General features: G+C 43.3%; 1 protein-coding gene across 3 annotated transcripts in view; it reads right to left on the reverse strand.

Annotated features, from left to right (window-relative positions):
- The window catches only part of RAB30 (RAB30, member RAS oncogene family), a 74,626-nt gene that overhangs the window by 25,262 nt on the left and 24,013 nt on the right, over nucleotides 1-25,351 (reverse strand). The window contains exon 1 of one of the 3 annotated variants that reach the window (XM_004763476.3): nucleotides 18,432-18,632. The exons of 1 other annotated variant lie outside the window; for it this stretch is intronic. The gene's annotated coding sequence lies outside the window, so the exon portion shown is untranslated. Of the gene's footprint in view, nucleotides 1-8,997; nucleotides 9,242-18,431; nucleotides 18,633-25,351 lie in introns of those variants that run through there. One more of the 3 variants, XM_045071496.1, reaches the window with a different exon arrangement.

A 25,351-nucleotide genomic window follows, 5' to 3' on the forward strand; every position in this document is an offset into this window, starting at 1 on the left:
GCCGCAGGCACAGCATGGGGGGGGGGCTGCCACGGACCCACGATGAGAGGGGGCCCAAAAGCAGCCCTTGGGAATATTTTTTTCAGACATGTAAAAAAAAAAAAAAAATTAAAAAATAGGCCTGAGATCTCCACAATCAAACAATATTTTATTTTATTCCTTGTATATGTCACCTTTTATAGCTTCCTATAACACGCAACAGATTTGGGATACCAGGCAGGTAAGGAAAAATGAAAGTTAATCCATAAAACAGCATTTCAACGGCACTACCCAAAGCCAATGTCTAAATTCTCTTGTTGAAGTCATAGTGCTCTTTCCCCTTCCCTCGTGAGAAAGCATCCCTGCACTGAGCACAGATTTGATTTTCCTCAGAGGGGAGAGGAGGAGAGACAGCCACAGCGCAGCCGCAGCAGCGGCAACAGCAGCAGCAGCAGCGGCCACCTGGGCCCCCATTCCGTTAGCTCCCCAGGCGGAACTAGTCTGTTTTGCAGCTTAGCACTGGGGCGGAGGTGCTTGACAGAGTCTCAGGTGAGCCAGGAAATACTGGCACCTTGTTTCCTGGGGTAAAAGATACCTTTCCCACTCATTAATCCCTTTCCAAGATGGGGTTGGTGGGGGGGGGGCTTCTGTATGCAAAATGTGTTTGTGGAACTGCTCTGAAAAAGGTCTTCCCAGACCCAACTTGCTGTTTCAGTCATCTGCACAAGCAGGCCAGGTTCCCTCCCCCATCCTTCTCCAACAATAAACAATATTGCCCAATGCCTGCCCCATTGTGTTCTCTAAGTTGGGGACTGTGTCTAATCTCTCCTCTGCAGAAGCTTTCCTGCGCCTGTTTGGCTGGACCGGAAGGGCCTCCTTATCGGCCACCCTCAGTCTCCTCCCCGAGGCTGAGCACACAAAGCAGCATTGCCAGGCTTCCAGGGGGCAGGGCTGCAGCCCCCAAGAGGACTCATGCACTTCCCTAGCCTTAGGGACCCATGGCCTTGCAAGGACAGAAGTGTCTCCTTCCGGGCCAGAAGACTGTCACTCCAGGCTGGACCCTTCCTTCAGCTGTTTGAACAGATTCCCTCCTGGGCACCTGGGTGGCTCAGTGGGTTAAAGCCTCTGCCTTCCACTCAGCTCATGATCCCAGGGTCCTGGGATCGAGCCCCACATCGGGCTCTCTGCTCCACGGGGAGCCTGCTTCCCTTCCTCTCTCTCTGCCTGCCTCTCTGCCTGCTTGTGATCTCTGTCTGTCAAATAAATAAATAAAATCTTTTTAAAAAATAAAAAAATAAACAGATTCCCTCCTCATGGGAAGAATGAGAAAAAGTGAAAGGGAAGCAAATGTCCATATGGTCTGGGACTCATATGGATGAGAATAAAATAGAGGAATTCTCCCAAGTCTGTCTTTCAAGTTTGTGCCAGGTCCCGTGTCACTCAAGAGAATGACTATTTGTTTAGGGCCTATGTATTTCACACACACAGCCATTTCATCCTTGGAACAGCCCCATGGGGGAGGTGGGGATGTCTTTGTTACCCTTACTGTCAATAAAATTTTACATCTATAGAGCACCTCAAGTTTAAGTGCTTTCCTGTAAATGATCTTACCCGCATCCTGGCAAATGCCTATGTGAAACTCTCCTTCAACACGGCCCCCCAAACACACACACACACACACACACACACATAACACAAACACACGCACACAAGCCATCTGTCACCAAAGCCTGCAGAGATTCCATCAGAAATGTAGCTGGAATTCCTCTCTGGCACCACCTTTGTCCCTACTGCACCAAGCTGGCTCAGGCCCAGCCTGAAGCTCGGCGGCCACCCAGCCAGGCTGCCATGGACTTCTGAACAGGTGCAGTATATACCAAGTGGCACAATGTTCCTCAATAGCAAGTTTTCAATATTCATCAAAAGTCTTAACAATGTCCATACTCTTTGATCCAACAATTCTGCTTCTGGGAATTTTCCTAAGGCATGATGGGTATGAAGATTTATTCCCAAGGAAGTTCATTCCTGTATTACTTAGAATTGGCCCCAGAATGGAGAGAGGAGTAAAACCTCCATATGACAAAGAAGAGGTCATATTTTTGTTTTGGTTTCTCTTTGCGCCACATGATGTAATATCATGAAATATATACTTGGAAGGAAATACCTTTTTAAAATGCCTACCTTACCTCTGAGTAGTGGGATTATGGATAGTTTATTTTCTTCTTTATGAATGTATATCCTTTCTAAATTTTCTTCAAGAAACGTGACATTTACAGATACACACATTACTAAGATATCATAGAGGCTCGATGCTAGTGCGGGAAACATGGGACAGACACACAGGGACACAGTAGTGACCATCCAATTTGCTCTTCTAGGAAATAGGCTCTTACTAGGTACAAACCAAGAGCGGTAACAGAGTTCAAACCTTTCATGTAGTGAGCTCACTGCTGGGAATTCACTTTAAGGAAAGAACTGAACAAACTCAAACTGCTAAATGAACAAAAATATTCACTGCGTCTTATCTAAAAGAACTGGAAACAATCCAAATGTCCAACAAGGGATCGTTCAGCACGGAAGATCAACACCATGGAATGCGGGGCAGCCATCAGAAATGCCAATTATGAAAACTATGTGGAAATATGAAATAATGTTGACAACAGGCTATAAACTAAAGAGACTACACAAAGCTGCATTTCTTAGGAATATAGCTATGAAGAACAAGCATGTATGTGAACGACAGCATTTCAAAAAGGAAGAATGTTAGGATTATGGGATCACAGGGAGCTTTTTTATTTTTTAAGTTTTGTCCTTTTTGTTTCTTTTACAAGTTTTTGACATTTTGAGTGTACCACAGGCACATTTTTCAAAAATGGAAAACAAAGAAAAGGGGAAAATAAATTACCAAAAGGAACACAATCACCATCAGCATTTTGATGTGTTCCTCCCTGTCCCTTTTTCCTACTACGCACTGGGTGGTTTGGTTTGGTTTTTATCACTGTAATCATGTCAATGTTTTCTTTAAAGCAGTTACAAAATCATTTTAATTTGTTTAAAAATTCAGTGAACTTCCCCGAAGACCTGCAAGAGAACACAGCAGTGGGGTTTCTCAAGCACTATCAGGAGAGTTTACCTAATAGTGTCCATTTGTAAACAAAAAGCGGACATATTGCGCCACTGTCACAACAGATGGATTGATGAAAGTTCCTCGACACTTGCAGAGACATCTTAGGCCCACCTCAATAACCATACATCAGGGGAAAGGAGAAGACTGTGTTACCAAAGCAGACATGGTTGGAAACTGGAAGCAATTTTACCAGACTTTGAAAACAAAACAAACAAACAAACAAATATATATGTATAATAATGTACCAAGTTTTCACATCAGAAAAAAGCATGAAGGGAACTAATCTAGATGGCCATTAGGTCCAGAACATTTACCCTCCTTTCTATCTCTCACATCCTCGTTCTCCTGTCTGTCCACCTGTCCTGACCTTCACTGGGGCCAACTTCTACCTTGGCCGCAGCTGCCCCTGTTCCACATCCAGGCCACGTGGACTCCTTCCACGGAGAGACACAGAGACAGGGAAAAAATCACTAAGCAGTGCATGAACTCTGCTGCCCCCTAAGTGAGCGTGGGCCCTGGAAAGGGAGACAGGAGACTGAGTCGGCTGTGGCTATGGAGGGGCTCAGTTTCTGCAGGAGTGTGACGCATTTGTGCTTTCGATCAACAGAGCCCCTCAACACAAACCGACTCTTCATCTTGTACATGCATTGGACCCAAGGCTGGCCTTCGTCCCAAGGCTGGGGAAAAGCTGCTGCCTTGAGCTGAGTGAGACAGGTCACGCTACTGTTTGCACAGCAAGCCTCACTCAACTACTCCTCGCGTCAAGGACAAAGGTAACTGCATTTTCTGCCTTAGAGGCTTTTAGAAACTAACCCAGGTATAAGATGTAATGCCACGCCACAGCAACCTTTCCAAAGAACTCATCTGACCATGTCATTCCCACACTTGAATCTCCTCAGGGGCTCGGCTGCCCACACACAAAGCTGTGAGAGGAAGTACAGTGCCCGGTGAAAAGGGCAAACTTTGGAGTCCTGCCTCTGCCCTCTATGAATTTGATGGCCTTGGGCAAGTTCCCTATCTTCTTGGTGTCTGTGTTTCTTTATTTGTACACAGGGATAATTACAGTAGCTACCTCATAGGGTCATGGTGGGATTAAAGGAATCAATGAAGAACAAAGAAAAGAGTCTGGCATATAGGAAGCACTCCGTAAGAGTTACATGCTTTTCCTGTTATTGCTATTGTTGGAGAAAGTTCAAATTCTCTAGCAGAGCATACAGAGCCAGCCATGACTCAGGCCCTGCCCCTCCTTCTAGCTTTGTTTCTCATGACCCTTGAGTTATCACTGCCACTGAGATCATGCAGCCACGCCAGGTTCCCCGAGTGCAGACCCCAAGGAAGGTTCACTCCTCCACACCTTTACTCACACAGCCAGTCTCTCCTTGTTGGCTGGTGAACAATCACAGATCTCTGAAACCTTCCTTCCCCCTCCAAACAGATTAGTCACTCCCTCTTTTGTACCTCTGCTACGTACTATTAAGACTCTCTTCATAGACACTTTATTATCTTCATTGATTTATGTATTCTACTTCTACCACTAGACCTCCAAGCCAAAGGGCCCTATGAATTTTTAACTGTATCCCCATTGCCTGGCATTCAGTCAACCCTAAATATTTATTAAATAAATGCAAAAGAAATATTGATCAGAACACACAAAGCTAGAAATACTTTTCAGAGAACCTAAACATTAGGATTTAGAAATCAAATCCCAAAACACTTGGACTCTAAGGAGAGTTAATTGGGAGAGGTCATATAACCAAAGGAAAGAAGAAAATTATGATTTCCCAGGAGAAAGTCAAACCTTGTTATAATGCAGTGTCTGTGTACAATAGGGAATGGGACAGAGGCGACATTAATAATGGTCCTGAACTAGCTGATGCTGACTACTCATTGAATAGTACTTTTTAAACCTTTTCTTCAGAAAAATGTAGTGTCATAGCTGACTGGGGAGTACCTTTCATCTTGCTGAGAATGCAGGCTATCTCAATATAAAATACTAAAGGAGACCCAGACTGTAAGAAAGAAAGAGAATTAATCTTTCTTGGGTGTCCATGATAAGCTGGATACTTTAAAAATAACATATTTTCTATTTATTAAATACAATATGCTGGACACAGAACTATTCACTTCATGTGTATTCTCAAGTTTGATAGTTTAAGTCCTGAACAACTCTGAGATGTAAGTATTAGGGTCTCCATTCTACAGATGAGAAAAATATATTCCCACAGCCCATATACTTCGAGTGAATGTCTACTATGCAAAATATTGATCTAGGAGGAGAGGATACAGCAATAAACAAACAGAAAAAGGTTCCCCCACTTCAGAGAATATACATTCCAGTCGGGCAACAAGCAGAGCAATGAATGAATGAGGAGATGAGCAGAAACCTTAATGAACAAGGAAAATACCAGATAATGCCAAGTTCTCACTTGTAGAGAACTAGTAGGGAACAAAAATAGGAGGAAGGGAACAGAGTGACTAGATGGCAATTTTAGAGTGGGATGTCAGAGAAGGTCTCTCTGACTATATTTAAGATGAGATTTAAGCAAGAAAGATCAAGCACGTGCAGACTGGAAGAAGAGTATTTCACGCTGAAGGAAGAACTAGGGCAAAGGCCCTAAAATGAAAATGGACTTTGGCAAGTTCAAGGAACCAAAGCCAGCACACTGAGGCTGATGCACTGTCAGTGAGAAGCAGGTTGGGTGAGTGACACCGGGCTGGTCACAGAGACCTTGGTCTGTCAGGGTAAGGAGTGTGGATTTCATTCTGAGAACAATGGGAGGCCACTTGGGGAGAGAGGGAGAACGGGAAAGGAGTGTGGCACAAACTGACAAATGGTGTTAAAGATTTCTCTGGTCTCTGTAATGGAGGGCATTATGGTATGGATACAAGGAGAAGCAAGAAGTCTAATTAGAAGGTCACTGCAAGTGGTCTAGGAAGAGGATGATAAGGCTTGGACTAGGGTGTGGGTAGTGGATATGGCAGGAGGTGGTTATGGTGGGAAATGGTGGGAAGGGATTTGGGAATGTTTGGGAAGACAGAAAAATTAGGACTTGCTGAAGGAATGGATGACCATAAGGAAGAAAGAAAGAAATCAAAAGCAACGCCTAGATATTTTGGCTTGAACGCTTAGAGAGGGGATAGTAGCACCACTTAGGTGGGGAATCATTGAAGGAAGAACAAGTTCTGGGTGGAGACAAAGTCAAGGGTTCTCTTTCAGTGGTGTGAAAAGTGCTAAGCCTCTTAGGTACTATCTGGACAGGAGTCTGGAGTTCCAGAGAAAGTCTGAGGATAAAGATACAAATTTGAAGTTCATTACCAAATGGATGTTACTGAAAGTCACTGAATTAAAGGAGGACACCTATGTCTCAGAGAAGAGAAGGGGGCCGTTTCAGAACATGGAGCACATCACCATTTAGAGGGGGAGCAGAGATAGAGGAGAGCCCCAAGAGGCAGGAAGAGACCAGGGAAGTAGAGTGTCCAAGAAAACAGCAATCGGCCTTGTCAAATGCTGCTGGAAAAAGGAGTAAGATTAAAGGAAAGCAGTGACCTTCCACTTGGTCACATGAAGGTCATTCATTGATTGACACTGACAAGAACCATCCTCATGGAACAATGGGAAGAAATTAGAGCGAAGGAAAGGCGTCAAAACCCAAACTAGGACAGCCTGTAAGTTTTACAGAGAAAAGGAAACTGGAGACAGCTAGAGGGGGATATAATGTCAACAGAGGTGTAAACTAATTAATGAATTTATTTTGGAATATTTAAGGGATAAAATTAAAAAAACACTCTGGAATATCAGATGGTGTGGAGGAGGGGGCTATTGTTTATTTTCAGATAGGAAATCCAGGGGCATGTTTATTTGCTACTGAGAATTATCCAGTGATGAGGGTAAATCTGATGATGGTAGAGAGAAGGGGCATAATTACAAGACCAAAAATCTACAAGACTTAATCTTAACAAAATTAATAATGTGCCCAAGGTAAAAGAACTCGTAGTCTGGGGAGCTGGGATGGATACTAATCCAGATCTGTTTTGACTCCTAAGAACCTCCTTTTATCGCCACTGACTATAATATAATACAGAAGAATTTACAAAAGATCCCAATTCCAGGAGTTAGAAGGAATCATAAGAGAACTTTGGAGCACCAACACAAACATACACCCCCTTCTATATAAGCAAGCTCTGTTCATCCCATAGACCGGCAAATGTCATTTCTATCTGCACACTTGGTTGTGGTTCTACTAGCTGTAGGACCTTCTGTTGTTTCCCTTATATATTCAGAGGGGGTTTGAGGAGAGGACAGGGACACTGAGATAAATCACAGTGCAGTGTAAGGGGGAACACTATTGAATAAACTCTCTAATAACTATAATAAGGAGGTAAAAATATGTTTTTAATGTCAGTTGTGTGTTTATATTCAGCAAAAGAGAAGATGGGAATTGAGGTGCACAGTCATTGTTTCTCTCTTCTTTACACAGCTATCTCAGGAAGCAAGTGACTGTAATGATGCCAAGAAGCGGCCTTTCGTCATCCGTTTCCCAGGCCCACTCCTGCCCTACCACATGGTGGCACAGCATCACCTTTCTCACACCTGGCTTCCCATTACCTGTTCTAGTTTATCTCTTCCTTCAGAGCAATATTGACGCCACCTCCCAAATGAACTGCTCCCTGATCTCTCCTTCTCTGAACTTCTATAGCACTGAGAACTAGTACCACGTAAATCTGGCTCTTGATCATATGAAGACTTAAAACTATTCCCTGATTCAAGTATCAGAGTGAGAGTAAGAATACTTTTCAGTCAGAAATTCAATATAGTGTTTGGTCATTGTTACTCTGAGAGGCAGCTTAGTAGTACAAAGATCAAGGTGGTTCTGGCTTGAAATTGTGGCTTTGTTCCAACTCTAACATGCTAAGTAATCTTGGGCAAGTCACCTTCGGAACCTCAGCTCCCCTACCTAGAAAATGGGAATAATATGACCATCTCCTTCCACCTGGGTTTGTATCTGAAACATGCTGGACAGTTTGCTCTTTGGCTGAAAACCCTACAAACCCCTGGTTTTCAAAACCAGGTCTGAAACGCTTCAACCAGCTCACAACATCTTGTCAGCCTCTCCTCACTCCTAGCCTACCTCACATTTCCTGCTGATGATTATAAAGTCATCATTGTATCTCTCACCCCATGCTTTGTCTTCTGGTCCCTTCAGTTCCTCCACCCTCACTCCGTAGGTTCTCCCATATGACCCCAATCATTGCTTCATCACCACATTCACCCCCTTGCTTAATTATTTACAGGATGACCTATGCCATAAAATAAGGGTTCCCTGAAGGAAAAGACTGAATTTTATTCATCTTTGTATCCCCAGCAGCACAGTGCCTGGTGCATATAGGTACTTAGTTCTTTAAAGATTTAATTTATTTACTTGAGAGAGAGCATCAGAGAGCACATGAGCAGGGGGGACGGGCGGAGGGAGAGGGAGAAGCAGATTCCCCACTGAGCAGAGAGCCAGACATGGATCTCAATCCCAGGACCCCGGGATCATGACCTGATCCGAAGGCGCCACTTAACTGAGACACCCAGGTGCCCCAATAGTTATGTCTACTTCACCATTCTGATGTCCATTTCTTCATCTATGAAATAGGAAGAATATCACCTACTTGAAGGGATGGAAATAAGTCTAAATATTCAAAGCTGACCACAGGTGGCTGTCATATATAACCATCCATCAGCATATTTGATTTATATTCTCAGCATCTCCTGGTTTTGCTTCCCTATTCTGTCCTTTCGGATCAAGCTCTTACACTGGCCCTGTGTCCTTGCTGTGAGCCCTCTCCCCGACCCATATCCTTGACCAGCAAGGGCCCCAAGTTCCAGACCTGTCTTCAGTTCCGACCTGTGACGGTGTCCTCTCAACTGGGAGGATGACTTAGCTGAGGCACCAGTGCAGAATGACATACATTTCTTGAGTACCTTTGTGCCAGGTAATGTCCCAGATGCAGAAGTAACACAAGATGCACAGGGAATTTAGGTTCTGCTGAGGGTAAGGGAAGAGACAGGGAGACAGATGAAGGCAAGACAATTCAAAGAAAAAGGCTATATACCTCTGGGGAAATTCAGGAAAGCCTTAGAGGAAGTAGCATTTCAACTGGGCCTTAAAGAGCTGAGGGGCTATTTCCAGGGTTGTGTGTTTTCCTCAAAACAGAGCGCCAAGGGGCGCCTGGGTGGCTCAGTGGGTTGAGCCTTTGCCTTCAGCTTGGGTCATGATCTCAGGGTCCTGGGATCGAGCCCCGCATTGGACTCTCTGCTCAGCAGGGAGCCTGCTTCCCTCTCTCTCTGCCTGTCTCTCTGCCTACTTGTGATCTCTGTCTCTCTTTAAAATAAATAAAATCTTTAAAAAAAAAAAAAAACAGAGCGCCAAAAGGCTCCTGCCCCTCTGATGGATAGTAAGATAAACTGAGGAAACGCAGTCTCCTGCATGTCCCTCTAGGAGAGTCACACTGCACAGCAGGAAGGCTGACAAATCCTGAAGTACAGAACCCTATTTAAGTGTGTTTAATCCAGTACCCCCAAACTGCCCACTAGTTCTCTGTTTCTTTCCCCCAGAGGCTCTATGTGGCATTTTGAGAAAGGTACTGGAAACAAACGAGAAGTTACTGTTAACCTTTTAAAGATGTATGTTTGAATTTTAACAGGACCTCTCCTAGATAATATTTTAACATCAGATGCCTTTTAAATAATGTAATCAGCAATTTAAAAAATTCTCCTGGGGCACCTAGGTGGCTCAATGGGTTAAGCCTCTGCCTTCGGCTTGGGTCGTGATCTCACGGTCCTGAGATCCAGCCCAGCATCTGGCTCTCTGCTCGGCGGGGAGCCTGCTTCCTCCTCTCTCTCTGCCTGCCTCTCTGCCTACTTGTGATCTCTGTCTGTCAAATAAATAAATAAAATCTTAAAAAAAAAAAAAATTCTCCTGGCACTTGATCCAAAACGAAAAAGCAATGGGAGACTTTGCAGAATGAAGTAGCTGTCGAGACAGAACAAACTGACTCCTTTACTGTGAAGCGGTGTACAGACCACAAGCGTTTCTATCCAGGGAGGGAGGGAAAGAACGCATCTCTGCCAGAGTCCATTCCTTCTATGGAAGGATGTTTACACTCTCGTACAGCGCCCCTCTCCCTCTCCAACATGCTGACTGGGTAAAAAAAAAAACCCAGACTTAAAAGCAAAGGGAATGGCATTGCATAACAAGCCAGCGAGGCATGTTTCCCTCCTTAATATTTACCAAACAGTAGTGCCCGCAAGGGACAAGGAGGAAGTGGGCATTGTATGCCCGTCTGTCCCCACTCTGGAGATGCAGTACTCAATTCTCCAGCCTGTCAGTTAACAAATGTTTACTGGGAGCGAGGCACTGGGCTCCAGATACAGAGAGAAACAAGACAGAGTCCTGCTCCTGAGTCTGGCCTCACAGCCCAACAGGGAGGACAGGCAGGGAAACAAACTGCAATGCAGCATTCAAAGTGCAAGCAAACAATTCTGTAAGAGGTGAGTGCAAAATGCCAGCAAGGCACAAAGGCAGGCACTCCTTAATTCTGCCTGGGCTTCCGGTCAGAAGAGAAGCATGTTAAAATAAGAGGATTCCTCTTGGTACTCAGAAGATTGGAAAGGGTCTTTCCTGGCAAATCGCTCTCTCTACCTATGTATCTATCTACCAATAGGGTTCTAGGTACGATTGAATAGAATCGGGTAGGAGAGGGCAAAACTGGGGCGGGGGGCGGGGGGAGCACCTGATCTTCCTGAGAAAGTAGCATGCTGAACAGCTGCATCTAATTTCACTTACTCCCAAAACCCTACAAAAATCCACTAAAGACTTCTTTGTCTTAATAACAAAACTGTAAGTTCAGGGAAAGAGAAGATAATGGTGTCAAATTTTGGAAGCTTGGGAAACAGATGAACACATAGTATCTGACAGCAGATGCAAGAAATCTGAATCCTAAACCAGAGGCAGGGAAAGCTGAGTGTGCAGCTGATGGGAACCACGGGGTTCTCACCAGGCCCAGGACGGGCAGTCATCACGCTCCTAGAGCAGCGGGGCAGAAGCTGAAGCTAAAGAAAAGATGGAAAGCTGCTTGAAAAGAAGTTAAATCCTAGATCCTCCTCCTCAGTGACAGAATTCTGAAGCTTAGATGCTAGAGAGCATAAAACAAAAATGTCCAGTACTTGTTTTAAAATAATCTGGGGAGAGGGGGTGGGAGGGACACAGATGAAACGATTGCTGGTGAACCTGGGTGACAGGAACATGAGGATTCATTGCACTGTCCTCTCTACTTTGTAATCTTTGGAATTTTCCATAATAAAAAGTAAGAGTGGCTCGGTCCAGGAGTACCCAGTATGGTTAACGGGGAACATAAAAAACACAAGGGCACTATGTCTGCTGAAGGTGAAGTTCAACAGTGTCCTAGTCCCTCTCCTCTAGAGACTTCCCTCTTGCCCCTCCCAGCAAAGAGATGGGAACGGAGGAAAACGTGAAGATGCTGCCTCAGGGGTTTCCAACAAACAGCCCACCCCATCACCACTTCAGTGAGGCCCACGGTTAATGATCTCCAGCCCACAGTCAGTTTCTTGACAGCTTTTTGGGTTTTTTGGACAGCCTCATGAAGATATTAACTCCCATACTCAATTCACCCTTTTAAAGTATACAATTCAGTGATTTTTTTTTCAAAGATTCTATTTATTTATTTGACAGACAGATCAAAAGCAGGCAGAGAGGCAGGCAGAGAAAGAGAAGGGGAAGCAGGTTCCCTTTGTGAGAGGGGATAGCCGGATGTGGGGCTTGATCCTAGGATCAAGGATCCAGGATCCTAGGATCATGACCCGAGCCGAAGTCAGAGACTTTAATCCACTGAGCCACCCAGGTGCCTCAATTCAGTGATTTTTAGTATATTCACAGAGCTGTACGACCATCATCACTGGGTGGTTGATTAAGATATAACATTAAACTTCATTAAGATAAACTCACTCAATTTACTCTTTTAAAGTGTACAATTCAGTGGTGTTTAGTATAGTCACAGAGTTCTAAACCATCACCATGATAAATTTTACATTTTCATCACCCCAAAGAAAGCATTACCCATTAGCAGTCACTCCATCCATATACCGCCCCCGGACCCCCAGCCCACACTCCAGCCCCAGGCAACCACTAATCTATTCTCTCTGTCTTTACAGATTTGCCTATTCTGGAAATTTCATATAAATGAAATCATATACTCTGTGGTCTTTTGTGAGCAGCTTCCTTCATTTACCACTCAAGGTCTCAACAGTTGTTTTTGTTTTCTGTTTTTTTAACCTACCGTCTCCCTACCCCCCACCCTTAATTAGACCACACAGCCAAGGATCACATTCAAAGACATCTTGGGAACGCCTCTAATGAAGATACAGACCAGAGCAAACACACACACACACACACACACACACACACACACACACACGGAGCTTGAAGGAAATAGATACTATATATGAGGCAGGGAGCAGGATGGGAGGGAAATAGCATTAATATTCTCACAAAAATGAAATAAAATTATAGCCACGAAATGCAAATAGGATGCTATATAAAGGAAACACCATGAAGACAAAAAAAGAGCTCTTGTAAATTGACAACTTAGAGGCAGAAATTTTAAAACAAAAACAGAAACAACAAAAAACCTCAATAAAAGGATTAAAAAATGAAGTAGAGAAAATCTTCTGGAGACTAGAATCACGAGACAAAGATTGGAAAACAGAAGCAGTTAAGAATAGTCTAGAGGACTAGTAGGGAAAGTTCAATATCTGAATAAAAGAAATCCCCAAGGGGCACCTCGGTGACACAGTCGGTTAAGCAGCAACTCTTGGTTTTGGCTCAGGTGATGATTTCATGGGTAATGACATGGAGCCCCACATTAGGCTCCATGCTCAGTGGGGGGGTCTGCTTGAAGATTCTTTCCCTTTGCCCCTCTCCCCACTCTCACATGTGAATGTGCTCGCACTCTCCAAAAATAAATAAATCTTTTTAAAACGTAAAAGAAATTCCCAAGAAGAAATAGAAAAAAAGAAAAATTATAATTTGATAAAACTTTGAAGAACTAAGGCATGCAACTTTGCCTGATTCAAAGCATCCTGCACACAAAACACAGTGTGAAATTTCAGGAAACAGTAAAGAAAAGATTACATAAGCTTTCAGAAAGGAGAAAAATCAAACAGGCTACATATAAAGAGTAAGAAATTAAAACATTTCTCAACACCAACTTCTCAACAGCATCAATAAAAACAAGGCAATGAAGCAATACTTTCAAAATCCTGAAGGAAAATTATTTCTAACCAAACTATGTATCAAGTATGAGAACAGAACAAAAATATTTTCAAATATACAAGATCTTAGAAATTCAAATTCCATTCACCTAAGAAGTTCCCGAAGGATATCCTTCACCAACTGGTATACAAGGAACAGAGGGACTGAGTAGAGACAGTCAGTGGAGGACCCCAAAATGAACACCACATGAAGAAACTAACCAGACTTCAGAAGTAGAGCTCAAGGGACAGACATATTGAAGCTGTTCATCACCAAAAACCCTCCGCATTAAACGCTCTTTGGTGTTGTTGATCTAAATATTTTAAATATATGATTAGAAAATTTTCAAACATACTGAAAAGTAGCCCTTGATACTCATCATTAATTCAAAATATGAACATTTTGGCCTGTTAACTTAATCACTCCCTTTTCTCTACTTTTCTTCGTTTAAATGTTTTATAACAAATTCCGTATCATGCCATTTCATTTTAGCGTACTTCAGAATCCACCTCTATATTACTCATTCTCTATCATCACAATATTATTATCATACCTAGAAAAACTAACGGCAAACCCTTGATATCAGGCCATAATAAAACTTCCCCAACATCTCTAAAAAAATTTTTTTTAATATTTTATTTATTTATTTGACAGAGAGAGATCACAAGTATGCAGAGAGAGAAAGAGAGAGTGAGAGGAGGAAGCAGGCTCCCTCCTGAGCAGAGAGCCCAATGCGGGGCTCAATCCAGGACCCTGGGATCACGACCAGAGCAGAAAGCAGAGGCTTTAACCCACTGAGCCACCTGGGTGCCCCTGAAATGCTTTTTTATAATTAGACTATTTTTATAATTAGAATTGTGTCTCCCCTGGCCCCCAAATTTATATGTTGAAGCTCCACCCCCCGCCCAGTACTCAGAATGTGACTATACTTGGAGATAGGGCCTTTTAAATAGTAACTAAGTTAAAATGAGGCCTTCAAGGTGGTCCCTAATCCCACATGACTAATATCCTTACAAGAAGAAAACAGATTAAAACATATAGACACTGGGGCCACAAGTATACAGAAGACAACTATGTGAGGAGGGAGGAAGAAGGCAGCAACCATCTCTAAGCCAAAGAGAGAGACCTCAGGGAAAACCTACCCACCTACACCTTGATCTTAGACTTCCAGCCTCCAGCATAGTGAGAAAATTAATTTCTGAGGCACCTGGGCAGTTCACTTGGTTAAATTTGGTCCAACTCTTGATTTCAGCTCAGGTCATAATCTCAAGGTCATGAGATTGAGCCCTAAATTGAGCTACAGGATGAGTGTGGAAAGCGCTTAAGATTGTCCCTCTCCCTCCTCTCTGCTCTCTCCCCAACTCATGTTCTTTCTCTCTAATGTCTCTCTCCCTTAAAAAAAAAATTTTTTTTTTAATTTTTTAAGACTTTATTTACTTATTTATTTGACAGACAGAGATCACAAGTAGGCAGAGACGCAGGCAGAGAGAGAAAGGAGGAAGCAGGCTCCCAGAGGAGCAGAGAGCCTGATGCGGCGTTCGATCCCAGGACCCTAGGACCATAACTTGAGCCGAAGGCAGAGGCTGTAACCCACTGAGCCACCCTGAAGCCCCAATTCAAAACTTTTTAAAAATTAAAATAAGTTTCTGTTGCTTAAGCTACGCAGTATGTGGTATTTTGTTATGGCAGCCTTTGCAGACCAACACATAGACTACCTGAACCAAAAAGATTCAAACATTACACTGATTATAATTTTTAAGTTACATTATTTTTTTCATGTCACTGACTTGTTGCAAAAGCCAAATCAGTTGTCAAAAAATCTGCATTTATCTGTTCGCTTCCTTAGAGTGTAGTTTAATTTCTTCCATCTTTCCAATAAATCAAAGTTAGCTATAGGGGCTTGATTAGATTTAGGGGTCCATTTTTAGGTAAAAAGAATTCCAGATAGTAACTGCATACTCTCTTTTCAACCTGCCCAAGAATGATAGGCAAACTTGGTTCAGACTCTTTTCTGACTCTATTGGTCTCGACCTTGTGCTAATAAAGCACCTGCTCGGCCCCTCCAGGCTGACTGTGTGCATTAGCTGATGGCATTCACTTCACCCCACAAGGAAGTTTTTGCTCTGACCTACTCCCTGACAGCTGGAAAAATGAGAGGTAGAGAAGACAGAAGAGTCCATTCTCTATGACCACACCCTACCAGATGCTCAGTGCCTGACCCACACTATGGCCATCAGATGCCCTAATAATGGTGGGCTTTAAATTTCCTAGGATCCAGTTACAGCCTTGTCCACTGACTGCCCCATTAGGACTTTTGTAACCTCTAGGGAAGCTAAAGTCACAATATGAACCCAAATCAGCTTATTTTTAAACCCAGTAGTGGCACTATTGCCCTTTTCTTACAAAGCTTGCTAGATTTGTACTTGCTCCTTGTTTTAAAAAACTAACCAGGGGCGCCTGGGTGGCTCAGTGGGTTAAGCCTCTTCCTTCGGCTCAGGTTATGATACCAGGGTCCTGGGATCGAGCCCCGCATCAGGCTCTCTGCTCAGCGGGGAGCCTGCTTCCTCCTCTCTCTCTGCCTGCCTCTCTGCCTACTTGCGATCTCTCTCTCTGTCCAATAAATAAATAAAATCTTTTAAAAAAAAAAACTAACCAATATACAGTTCAGTAATATAAACATGAATAGTTAAATCATTAAAGAAAAAAGTAAGGGAATAATCAACACAGAAGTCAGGATAATCACTGACTCTGGTGAGGAGAGAAGAGGACATGATTTGGGGGCAGAAGGTACAAAAGCAGCTTCTAAGGCACCAATAGCATTCCATTTTATAAGCTGAATGGTGGATGCCCAATTTTCTTTTTATTGTTCTTCTTCAAGCTGTAAATCCATTTTAGAACACTTTTCGGTATACCCAATAGTGTCCACAGTAATTATTCTTTGTGAGTAGTCCACTCTGGCTAGAACACAGGGTTTGAAGAGTAGAGTAAAAGGAGAGAAGATGGGAAATGGAGTTTACACTGAAGGCAAATGGCAGCCTGAGTGATGCTCTCTTGGGAGTCAAGGAACATTTATACCCAAGATCAATTAAAATGTCCTTCTCACAACCTATCCATCAAGAATGACAGAAAAAAAATCCTTCCTTTTCCCTACTAAGTTACCTAGGGATGACATATCCAACGTTGTAAGCGTCTCACTGGGAAACATAATAATATGGTTTTGATGTATTTCTCCAGTGAAAGAAGAGCCTTAGGGAACACATCTGCCTCAAATTCTTAAATGACACAAAGCTGGGAGGGATGCTGAACAAATGTTTTAGATGACAAAACTGGGATATAGCTCGGTGAGCTGGAGTGACAGGTCAAATCTAGCGTACTTTATCACAACATCTAGCCCTTGCTGAGAACATATGATATGCCACTAGCTTTACATAATTTATCCCACGGAAGTAAGTTGCCTGAGATCACAAAGCAAGTCAATAGCAGAGTCATCATATGAAGCCAGATTTTCACATTCAAATTCTAAACTCAAGTGAGATTTCAACTACCAGCAATTAACTCTTAAAAAACTGAATCTTCTGTCACTCTCCGAGAACTGCCACTCACCCCCCACCCCTTGGGCATAAGCACCTAAGGAAAAATGATTAGATCAGACTCATTGCAGTCACTGATGTCACATTTGGGGACCCTCTGACAGCTGCCAGGAAACTTATATCTGCCCTGAAGAACAAGTCTGTCATCAAGAGTAAGCTGTGAGAGGATTCTTTCGGCAACTCGTTCCCAGCTTGGCTGTCTGCTTCCCCATCTGTATTGAAGAGTTTGTAAAACTCATGCTATACAGCTGCAGACAGGGGCCCCTTATCACACAGACTGCTGAGCTATACCCCTTAGCCAGCCTGTTGTCCACCTTCAGTTCTCTCTCGTCCTCAGGGCCACTGTGATTTGCTGGGTGTGTGTAGCCAAGAGAATGGCACAACCACCTCCAATGCACAGTCATATCCAATGAGCCATCCCGAAAGACAGCCAGAGAATTTTAATGAAAACCAGAAAACTCTCAGCCACTAAGTCCAACTGCAGTCCAGGCCCAACAGCCCCTCCCCCCTGCGGCCTAGAATCCCTGAGCCAGTTTCATCCCAAAGAGCCAAAGAGCAGGGAGGAAAATCCATTCTGCATTCAGCAACATCTCCCAGGGCAGCCACTTTCCAGGGTCGTTTAGGTGAGAGGCAAGGTACATGCTGATTACAGAGGACCCAGGGACCCTGAGAAGCACACGGTGCAGCAGCAACAGATCTGAGCCAAAAGATTATGAAACAGTCTATTTAAAAAAAAAAAAAAAGCTTTTCCTTCTGCCAAAGCTGTCTGAACACAGCTGCATACAAGGCTAGTGAGGAATCTTAACAAGCTTAAAGGGACCGTATTTCAGATACTCAATAACCAAAGGTGGAAGAAACAGGATTTTGAGCACTTACTATGTGTCAGGCACCCTGATCTCATTTCACCTTCACTAGGAGGAGGCAATTATAAACTTCATGTGACAGATAAAAACACTGACGTGGAGAGGTTAAATAAGCTGTCCCAAGTGACCTAGCTGGCAAACAATCAAGGCCCCAAGTTCAATACGGGTGAGGCTCATCAGGAATAAACTCAAAATTCCAACCTGTCCTGCCTCATAAAAAGAACACTCGTTTCTGAACATCAACTATGCCTGGAACTCAACTAACATTTCTGTGTGTACTGTATCATCTAAACCTCACAGCGATCACGTAAGACAGGGAGTCCTTATTATCCCCATTTTAGATGAGGAAGCTAAGGCAAGAGGTCAAGTAACTCAGCCAAGGTCATGACACTGCCAAGATATGAACCAGGTCTACCTAACTCTAGAGCCCCATGTTAGAACACTCACTCTTGACAATTGACAGGAGAGTCACGCAGGTCGTCCTACTGACCAGACAAGCTGCATGAAGACTTCAGCCCCCCCCCTCCCCAGCAGGCTGTCCCCGTTCCAGGGTTACCTTTCAAGTCATCCAAGCACTCCTCAAAGGGGGGACAGAGTCGCTGGCTCTGAGAAGGCTGACAGTGACATCTGTACCTTGCTATGGACAGGGAGCTCTGTTAACACGGCACGGGTGCAGGAGAAGGCTCCCAGCAATGATCCCCAGATGCCTGTGAGTGCAGAAGCTGACAGCTCCTTTCTGCAGGCTCGGCTGCACTGGCCCACCCACCTCACGGCAACTCCTCCCCTCCCCAACAGCTCACAGGCCTAGTTTGTATTCTTAACGGTAGACCATGTGCCTCCTCTTAGAGCAACCGTGATTTCCCAAAGGAGACGACTGTCTAGACAGAACATCCCAATCCATCTTGACAAGAAATGGGCCACACAATGTAAGGTTTGATGGTGTTTTGGGGGTCTGTGTTCAGCACCCCAACGAAGGCTCTGGGCCTGGTACCTCTGGGTTATCAGACTGTAGCATCACGCAGCACAACAGCTGATATTCAGGGTTAGAACTGGCTTCCCAGGGGCGCCTGGGTGGCTCAGTGGGTTAAGCCTCTACCTTCAGCTCTGGTCATGATCTCAGGGTCCTGGGATTGAGTCCCTCATCAGGCTCTCTGCTTGGCAGGGAGCCTGCTTCCCCCCTCTCTCTCTGCCTGCCTCTGTGCCTACTTGTGATCTCTCTGTCAAATAAATAAATAAAATCTTAAAAAAAAAAAAAAAAAAGCTTCCCAGCCAGGCAAGTGATACCCGAGAGAAGATGCAGACATGTCACCCCAGGCTTATGGGTCAGGTACTCCCAGGCACACCACAGGAACCATTCCAGTAATTAGGTTCAGACTTGACAGAGCTCTGCTATACATGTTTAGAATGAAGTGCCAGGCTTGGAGGGAGACCAAACACTAATATGTGACAGGTACTATGGCAGGTACACTCACAGCCAGTATCTTAATTCATATTCACAACATCCAAAGAAAATATTCACAACATTTCATGAGGTAGATAGGACTGTTTTGTTTTTTTGTTTTTTGTTTTTTGGTCTAGGATAGCTTTTATTTTTTTAAAACTTTTTCTTTTTTAGTGATTAAACCTAACTTACTGAGGTCATAGACTTTTTATTTTAAGATTTTAATTATTTATTTGACAAAGATCATAAGGAGGCAGAGAGGCAGGCAGAGACAGAGAAAGAAGCAGGCTCCCCGCTGAGCAGAGAGCCCGATGTGGGGCTCGACCCCAGGACCCTGAGATCATGACCCTAATTGAAGGCAGAGGCTTACCCCACTGAACCACCCAGGTGCCCCTAGGATTGCTTTTATACAGATAAGGCAACTGAAGCCCGAAGAGGTAACATAATTTGCCCCAAATCACACAGGGAATGGCAACTTCAGAATCAAATCCATTTTTTTAATATGATTCCAACACCCTTACACCCAGTCAATTACAAGCTATTTATTTATTCTGCAAATATTTATCAAGTACCTTCCAAGGGCACCTACAATGCCACTTAGAGAAAACATGGTTGCTAACATGAAGGCCGGTGTCCAGTCACCAAAGAACTTACGTTCTCAAGAAAAGCAGGGCAGATCTGAAAGGAAGGTACAAAATAATGAGATTAGGGCCTTTGATGAGGGATCAGAGCAGGCTTCTCTCAGGAAGTGGTATCTGAGCTGAGACCTGAGGGATGAGAATGAGCCAGCCATTTGCAAAGCTATGCAGAGAGTGCAGGCAGAAGTTACAAGAAGTGTGAGGGCTGGCTGCCAGAGAAGGCTTGTCATGTCTAGAGAACATAAAGGCCACCAGGGACCAAGGCTGAATGAATAACACGGAAGAATATTTGAGATGACGCAGGGCCTTGCTGACCACAGAAGAGTCTCAATTTTGTTGTAAGGGCAATGAGAAATCAGAGAATAGTTTTAATTACAGGACTGACATGATCTGATTTGGGCTTTTGATTTTGTTTTTGTTTTTAAGTAGGCTCCATGCCCAATGTAGAGCCCAAGGCAGGGCTTGAACTCACAACCCTGAGATCAAGATCTGAACTGAGATCAAGACTCAGACACTTAACCCACAGAGTCACCCAAATGCCATGAATTTGTGCTTTAAAGAGATAACTCTAGGGTGCCTGGGTGGTTCAGTTGGTTGAGCAACTGCCTTCGGCTCAGGTCATGATCCCGGACTTCCAGGATCGAGTCCCGCATTGGGCTCCCAGCTCCTTGGGGAGTCTGCTTCTCCCTCTGACCTTCTCCTCTCTCATGTTCTCTCTCACTCATTCTCCCTCAAATAAAATAAAATCTTTAAGAAAAAAAAAAAAAAGAGATAACTCTACTTGTTGTGGGCAAGGAGGGGGCCGGAGTTAGAAATTGGAGAGGGATCTGGTGACTAGATTGGGGTGATGGTAGAAGAGATGAATTTTATATTTGGAGATAGGACCAAAAAGAGTAGCTGATGGACTGTTATGTGAATAGTAAAGAAACAAACTCCTAGGATCCTAGCTTGAATAACTGGGTAGAAGGAAGTACCAAGCATAATGAGAAAGACTGAAGGAAAAGCCAAATGCTCATGAGATAGTCATGGATTTTACTCTTTTTTACACTAAAAAGAAAAAAAAGAGTAGATCTAGTTTTTTGTTTTTTTTTTTTTTCTGGGGAAGCTGTAAATGAAAGGTTTGAAGCTGCTCAATCTGGTGAAGAGCTGCTGAGAATGAAAAATGGAGAATAAACATCAAGAATCTAAAAAGCTGACCTAGGAAACAGCGATTCCACGTACTTCATGTGGCCATCCACTACTAAGCTGGAATCCACAGGTGGAAGGCAGACACAGAAGTTCAGATGGATGTTGGATGGAGAAGGATAGTCTTGTGGTCAGGGCTGTGGAAAGGGGAAAGAGCTGCCTCCAGGTGGCAATGACTTCCCTGTCATTGGAAGTGTTAAAGAATAAATCAAATGACCCCGTGGCTGGTTGGTTAGCAATAAAATTCAATAATTGGGTGGGCAAATCCTTCTAAGCCTAAAATCCTTCTTAGCCCTAAGATCCTGTGGTTTTAAGATACAATCTTTGTTAAATCTGACCATTAGGGCTGGAGTTTTCCCAATCAGGCAGAACTTCCTTGATATGTCCTACCTTTTGAAAGCAAAAGAACAGCATTAGCTTATTTCAGCCACTATAAAGTGACTTCTAGGGCACCTGGGTGGCTCAGTGGGTTAGGCCGCTGCCTTCGGCCCAGGTCATGATCTCAGGGTCCTGAGATCGAGTCCCACGTCGGGCTCTCTGCTCAGCAGGGAGCCAGCTTCCCTCTCTCTCTCTCTGCCTGCCTCTCCATCTACTTGTGATCTCTGTCTGTCAAATAAATAAATAAAATCTTTAAAAAAAAAAAAGCTTTAAAGTGACTTCTAGTTTACTTCTAAGTGTCCTACAAGATGCTGGAAGCATAGGATATACTGGTGTACACTTATATAGTTTTGTAAAAGGCACAAGCCATCAATCAGATATCCAAGATCTACAATTTATTAGCTCTGTGACCTGTGGCAAGTTATTTAAATCCTCTTGAGTCTCCATTACTTTCTTGGAAAAATGGGAAGACTGAAAGAAAGAAAGAAAGAAAGAAAAGAAAGAAAAATGGGAAGACTAATGCTTAATTTGCCGTGAGGACCAAAGTCCACTACTGAACCATTACAGCAAGAATAATAATGATAGGGGCACCTCGGTGGCTCAGTGGGTTAAGCCTCTGCCTTCAACTCAGGTCACGATCTCAGGTTCCTGGGATCGAGCCCCACATCGGGCTCTCTACTCAGCAGGGAGCCTGCTTCTCCCTCTCACTCTGCCTGCCTCTCTGCCTACTTGTGATCTCTCTCTCTGTCAAATAAATAAATGAAATCTTTTTTTTTAAAAAAGAATAATAATGATAACTAATATCTATCGAGTCATTGCTATATCCTAGTATGTGCTATGTGCTCTCTGTGCATTTTTTTCCACTTAATCTTTACAACCCAGGAGGCAGATACCACTGTTATCCCTGTTTTAAAAAGTAAAGATTTCTAGAGGTTAAATAACTTCTCTAAGAGTCATATAGTTAGTAATTGCTCAATGGGGGGGGGGGGGACAAGCAAACATCAACAAAAAATGAAAAGAAAAAAAGATAAAGAATACATATTTAGATAGAAGTTTAGTTATTTTAAAAATGTAACCTACGGGGTGCCTGGGTGGCTCAGTGGGTTAAAGCCTCTGCCTTCGGCTCAGGTCATGATCTCAGGGTCCTGGGATCGAGACCTGCATGGGACTCTGCTCAGCGGGGAGCCTGCTTCCCCCTCTCTCTGCCTGCCTCTCTGCCTACTTGTGATCTCTTTCTGTCAAATAAATAAAATCTTAAAAAAACAAATAAATAAAAATGTAACCTACTGTGGAACTTAACAATCAATTCACTGACTAGACATTTAGTAAATATTTATTGAACGTATAAATGAATAATTGAATGATTAAATGATTCCAACAAACACATATTGAGTTCTTACCAGGTACAGCATTGAGAAACTAGGGTAACACAGAATTTACATTAATTTCATTGAGCGGTTGCCATTAAAAACATTATCTTCCAGGGCGCCTGGGTGGCTCAGTGGGTTAAGCCACTGCCTTCGGCTCAGGTCATGATCCCAGGGTCCTGGGATCGAGTCCCGCATCGGGCTCTCTGCTCAGCAGGGAGCCTGCTTCCTCCTCTCTCTCTCTGCCTACTTGTAATCTCTCTCTGTCAAATAAATAAATAAAATCTTTAAAAAAAAAAAAACATTATCTTCCAAACACAGATAAATTCAGATATTTATCTATTACCCATGAAGAAAGGTCCTAAGAAAAGTCATTCTCAGACATACCGACAGAAGCCAGAATTACTGCTGTTCTTTCTTTGGGAAGTTCAATGTTAGAGGGGTACTCAGAGTAGTAGCTGAAAACTAAGAACACACAAATAGAAGCCAAGGAAGGAGACAGTCTCATAGAAAAGAAGAAAAAGCCTTCAACAGGAAGCAGAAATATCTAAGCAAACAAGGGCTTTAGAAAAGGCTGATTAACACGTAGGAGTTTGCTTATGAACTTCCCTAGAATTGTGGCATTGGGATGAACGGGTTAGAGAGGAAGAGGAGTTTGTCTTTTAAGAAGTTTGGTGACAAAAAAGAGGGAGAATAGCAGCCTGGTGAGGAGAACCAGGAGGATGACTGCTAAGGAACCTAAGGGAAAGGAGAAACCAAAGACCAAGGATACATGGAGGAGAAACAAGGAAGAAAGAGAAGGACCAGACCCAGGAAAGTCAAGAGAGGCAGGGTGGAATGCAGAGGGAAGAAGCTATCCATGCGAAAGGAGAGGTCATCTTCTGTTCTGAGACAGGAATGAATAAGGAGAGACTATCTTGGATGCACATTGTGAAAATTACTCTGAATCAAGCTGCATAGATCCCCAAACCAATCAAGTTAGGGAACACCATTTTAGGCTTAAAATGATATTGATTTCTTTGGGCCACTCATAAATAAGTTGGTATGGAAAAAGTCAACAATCATTTGGATATAAGTTCCACACAAAAATCAGATTCATTGATGAGCACCTGGGTGGTTCAGTTGGTTCAGCGTCTGCCTTTGGCTCAGGTCATGACCTCAGGGTCCTCAGATGAGTCCTAAATAGGGCACCCTGCTCAGCAGGAGGTCTGCTTCTCCCTCTCCCTCTGCCCATCCCCTATGCCATGCTCTCTCTCTCTCAAAATAAATAAATAAAAATCTTTTTAAAAATCAGACTTATTGAGATGTGCTTATATTCCATTTCTTTGGGGAGGGAGGGGCAAAGGGAGAGGGAGATGGAGAACCTTAAGCAAACTCCATGCCCATCATGGAGCCTGACATGGGACTAGATCTTAAGACCCTGAGATCACGACCTGAGCTGAAATCAAGAGTTGAATACATAAATGAACTAAGCCAGGTGCCCCTAAATTCTGTTTCTTAATCTGGGTGCTGGGTACATTGGTGTGCTCAGTTTGATAACTTCATCAAGCTATTACACTTACAAGTGTACTTTTCTCTATGTATATTATACATCAATAAAAAGTTTTTATAAACTAGTTGTTAACTTAAGAATCACCACTCCTTTACTTGTTAGTTTTTTAAAAAATAACTTACCCTCTCAAGGAACCTACATATTCCTTCAGATAGATTCTTTTTTATCTAATTCTTTTAGATTCATCACAGTACTAAACATAAGGCTAGATGCACAATAGGTATCTAATAAATAAATATTGATAGGGGCACCTGGGTGGCTCCGTTGGTTGAGCGCCAGCTCTTGGTTTCAGCTCAGGTCATGATCTCAGGGTTGTGAGATCGAGGCCCCCATCGGGCTCTGCACTAGGTGTGGAGTCTCCTTGGGATTCTCTCTCTCCCTCTGCCAGTCCACCTCCCCTGTATGCTCATGCACATACACTCTCTCTCAAATAAATAAAACCTTCTAAAATAAAATAAATGTATGTTAACATATCTGGGAGAACTTTAGTACCAAACTTAATGCAAATCTATCTCCAGGAAATGACACCTTTATGATTCCAAAATCTGGCAGGACCCCACTTTAGCCAGATGTTTATTTGCATTGAGCATCACCAATAATGGGATAAACTAACATCCCCTCACACAGCAATAGGGAGTACACAAAATGAGCTATTTAGAATTCTTGCCAAAAACGTTTAACCTGGGCGCCTAGGTGGCTCAGTGGATTAAGCCTCTGCCTTCAGCTCATGTCATGATCCCAGGGTCCTGGGATTGAGCCCCGCATTGGGCTCTCTGCTCAGCGGGGAGCCTGCCTGCCTCTCTGCCTGCTTGTGATCTCTCTCTCTCTCAAATAAATAAATAAAAATCTTAAAAAAAAAAGTTTAACCTGTATATAATAACAGATAAATAACTAGACAAATGGTAGGTTGTGAGA

Source organism: Mustela putorius, unplaced genomic scaffold (genome assembly GCF_011764305.1).
Source record: "Mustela putorius furo isolate JIRA1106 unplaced genomic scaffold, ASM1176430v1.1 tig00003987_pilon_pilon_pilon, whole genome shotgun sequence".
Classification (NCBI taxonomy): Eukaryota; Metazoa; Chordata; class Mammalia; order Carnivora; family Mustelidae; genus Mustela; species Mustela putorius.